General features: G+C 41.6%; 1 protein-coding gene across 1 annotated transcript in view; it reads right to left on the bottom strand.

Moving 5' to 3' along the window:
* ANK3 (ankyrin 3, node of Ranvier (ankyrin G)) overlaps nucleotides 1–4,269 on the bottom strand; it is a gene marked incomplete at its 5' end in the record, with an annotated part of 150,173 nt that overhangs the window by 90,953 nt on the left and 54,951 nt on the right. The window lies entirely within an intron of this gene.

Here is a 4,269-nt window from a genome sequence, read left to right as displayed (position 1 = left end):
TGAACCATGAGACAATATTTACTCGTGCCAACTCTCAGCACAAAAGCCCTGCGACAAAAGCAACATCACATGTACCACTATAGCTTTTACACACGTGACATGACCAGCAGGGGAGGAGTATCTGCTCACAACCATGGCTTCAGAGTGACTTTTAAGTCTGAATATTATGTGTAAGGTGAGCATTCCTTGTGTTAAGCATGATATTGCATAACACAGAATTTCAGTTTTGAACTTTCTTTAATATACCTAACCTTAGACACAAAAATACGATGTAAGAATGGACAAAGATGGTTGTCTTTGCAGTGGGACCCGAACATGCCTTCTATGAACATTAAATTCAGTTTTTAAAGCTTTCTGTATGTGAAGGGTTTTGAAGCAGCTCTGAAGCTTCACCATCTGGAGTGGATTTTAGTTTTGCTACTTTTCTACCATTCTATTATTTGTTTCTTGCACGTTAAGGTGTTTTCTGTGGCTTGTCAACTGGAGCTCAGTCTAACATGGCTAGGCTTAAAACCACGTAATAAAATCCCACCTTCAAGTGGCAGGAGCAGCCTTGTGGCCTCCGAAGCACTAGTTCTGGTACACTAAACCAAGGTTGTTTACTCTTCAGCATTGACTGAGACAGACTCTCGCAGCTCTGGGATTAGGGGCTATTTAGTTAATAGATGCAGCAGAACCAAAAGGATCCTATAACACCGTCAATACATGGACTTCAAAACCAGCAGCTACTCTTCCGTTAATGCCTTTTTCTGCAGCAATGTTCAGGAAAAAGAAAATTCTTGGGAGGGAAACCCCAAGAAAGAACCACAGGTGCAATGGCTCAGGTCTGAGAGCAATTCTGAAAATGTTCATAAGTTTTAGCACCAGAACTGATCTTAATCATACAGACAAACCTCCCGCAGAAGAGATTTTCTATAGTATTAGATTTTTTTTCTTCCCTGTTATAGCTTCAAGATACAAAATATGTTTCTTCCCAATCTTCTCCTTTAATCACCTGAAAAACTCCAATTGTGTGTGGCCCTCAGAACCTGAGCAAAAGTAAGAACTCCCATGTATCAGAACTGCAAACTCTAGATGTTTGCACAGGGAGTGTAAGTTATATATAAATGATGATTAAAGAGCATGTACTAGATGTGGAAGTTGATAGCTCATTGGTCCCTACCCAAGAAGTTGAACGACCTGCTAAGATATTAAGTGTTCTCCCTCTATTGACAGATACCGTGCTTAAGTAGTACAACTAGTGCTTACTTAACCTGAGAAAATGAGTAATATGATAAGGAGAGAACCTAAACAAACTACAAACAAAGAAAATACTACTGAATAGTAATCTAGACCACCATAATTGAGGTAACAAAAGCGCATGGATGTGAAATGGAGAGAAAAAAACCAGAAGGTTAGTGGTGACACTGTTGGTAGCAGAGATCCCCAATATGATGCCACTCTGAGCTGTGCAGCTTCACTGACTTTCAAGGCATGGATGACCACTTCTCTGCCACTATGTCTGAAGTAATGAAACTGAACTGGACATGCCGGATGGTATCATGCAAACATGCAAGCATAGCAACAGTGCTTCTGAAGCCAACTCAGCTGTTGCTGTATCTTGCTCCACAGTGCCTCTGGGTTTAGAGGCAGCATGCACAGACCTTTTATTCCCGTAGAACAGTTAATCCATCTAAACAAGACAGCTTGTAACTACAGAGCTGCTATTTTACAAGCCAATCATCTACCCTTCACCTGCATAAAACATGAGGTCAAGGTATGGCAGCTCTTGCAGCATAGTACTTTTCCTTCATGGTAGAAGCTCAGACGTTGTCAGTTCTTTCCTTATCAACTCAAGTTGACAATCAGTTTATCTAGAAACTATTCCATGCTAAAATACGTGGTACTGCATTGGCGCTTTTGTTATATCACAGGCGGCAGTGAGTGGATATCTGGCAGATGACCCTCATGTGGCTGAGTTTGTGGAGCCTGGAGGGCTCACGACTGTACAAACCCAGCAGATGGGACTCTGCAGAAGCCAGTGAATAAGCATCAAGCTCACTCCACTCTAACACAATCCTGCAAGACATCTGGGCACTTTCTTCCTAAGGAGCATACAGTTCCCTACAGCAGAGAGAGCAGATCAGCATGGTAGGCAGGAGGACAAGCCATTGTGTGCGTACTTCACCACAGAGGCCTACAGGATTAATAGTACACATTTTCCCAGACAGGTGATTTGTTACACCACAAAGTAGTTCTGCTTAAATATACCATGACTTTGCCTGACCTATGAGTCCCTGTCCCACTTCTTGACAGTTTGAGAGCAGTCCATGGAAGCAAATGTGTACTGGGAAACTATTCTTTAGTTGCGCTAGTTACATATATGACTGAGGAACGAAGAGAAACATCAAAGGACATACTGTTGGTTTTTAATAAACCATGTGACTATTACAGTGACAGGATTCATGCTGCAGATAGTAAAATAAGACAGCATTTTTTTTTTCCCTGCGCATGTTTTTACCTAATGACTAGTTCAATTTTCAAAGATGCAATTAAGAAATTCAGCTGCACCCAGAGATCTCTGAATGAGAAACTGAAGCCCCTTTCTGTGTCGCTACAGAGACACATTGCTCCACCACATTGCCACCCTGCCAGGCTTAAAGTTCAGTACAGAGCTTGTGCAACTGTGCCAGGCTGGCCCTGAGATGCAACAGACATGCCCTGCCCCTCAGCTGTGACAGTATCTCAGATGTTTCCACCATGCTAATGTGACTGAAAGGCCACTAGTCCAGAACTGGATCTTATTTGGACATTGGAGAACAGGCAAAGGGGACATGTGACCGCCTGCACCTGTCAATGTAAATGTCTCCTTAGACTACTTGCTATTTGTGGGACAGAGAAGAGTGGGAAAAAGAGAAGCTGTATGGGCTAGGAGGTAATTTAGCTCTGACCAAGTTAAAAGAGCAGGTTCTGCAACATCTTGCTACAGAAACCAAAACCAGGTAGGAACTATCTCCAGAAAGGCAACCATATACATCTGAGGATGTTGTGCAAAGAACGAACCAGGTCAGATCTCATTGCCTGCATGATGATTTAGCAGATGATAAGGACCCAGACTGATTCATTTGTAAAATATAGGCTGAGGATATGTTACAAAAGTATAAAGCTGGAGGAGCTCCTGGGATTTCGGTGGAACTATTTTGGTTTATGTCAGAATAATGTCATCGAAATCAGTAGCCAGTACAGTTGAAATGACACACTAGAAAAATCACATAACAATGACTTTTCCCTCTATCACGGATTATAATCAGCTGAGCTGCAGTTAGAGGTGATGATGGATTCAGCCCTTTCTGAGATGTCTGTGTGATGATAGAATGATAATCTTGCCGGACAGTCTGCCATGCCTGGACATTTCTGGGATGCAACCACAGCACGTAACTTGCGGCACACACCTAGCAGAGAGTTGCGAAAGCTGCTACTGTGAGCAAAGGGTGCAGGTCAAATTGTGAGACTTGGTTCATTCAGATTATTTGATCAGCTACAGTCCAAGTATTTGATCACAATTGATTTTGTATCCAGCTAAAGGAATTACTCAGAGATCTAGACAATGCATGAAGAATGTAAGTGTAATCAATGCTGAGATCATTATCATTGAATTATGAGCATCATATACACTGTTAGTCAGCATAAAACCATCTGTACACAGGCTCTTAAAACCAATAGGGTGAAGTGGGAGGTATCATTGCTTGGGGTCTCAAAAACATCTCCACGTATCTTGGAAAGGCAGGCCTCTTATTTAGGCCAAATATTTACTTTAGGCAAAACTATTTTTAGGCAAGTAAATTTGAAACGCACCACCATTGCATGTATGTATTTGATATTAGAAAACAGCGATAGAGAATTTCAAACTTGTCCTCATGAGTTAAAAACGTCATCTCTAATGTTATTTTTGAAGGTAGAGTAGAGCAAGGTTTACTGACAACTTAACACGTTAATGTTTACCATCAGGAGAACAACGATCTAGTCTGAACTTGGGACACCAGAAAAAGTCAATGTCCTAGAATGTACCCGTAGGATGAAATAGCTCACCTCACTATGCTTTGCAAAACAAAGCAGCTTAGAAATTCACAGGCATCCAGTCATGAAGGGTGAGTTAAGCTGTTGGAGTAGGGGGTAAGCTTGAATAATGGCTTTACTTGCAGAATCGTGTCTATGGATGGCTATTTATTATCAGCTCAGGGAAAGGAAACTACTTTGTTTCATAAAGTCTCCTAAGTCATAGGAAAAAGT

The sequence above is a fragment of the Mesitornis unicolor genome, unplaced genomic scaffold (assembly GCF_000695765.1).
Source record: "Mesitornis unicolor isolate BGI_N332 unplaced genomic scaffold, ASM69576v1 scaffold2318, whole genome shotgun sequence".
In the NCBI taxonomy this organism is placed as follows: domain Eukaryota; kingdom Metazoa; phylum Chordata; class Aves; order Mesitornithiformes; family Mesitornithidae; genus Mesitornis; species Mesitornis unicolor.
This window is presented reverse-complemented; position numbering and strand designations above follow the sequence as displayed.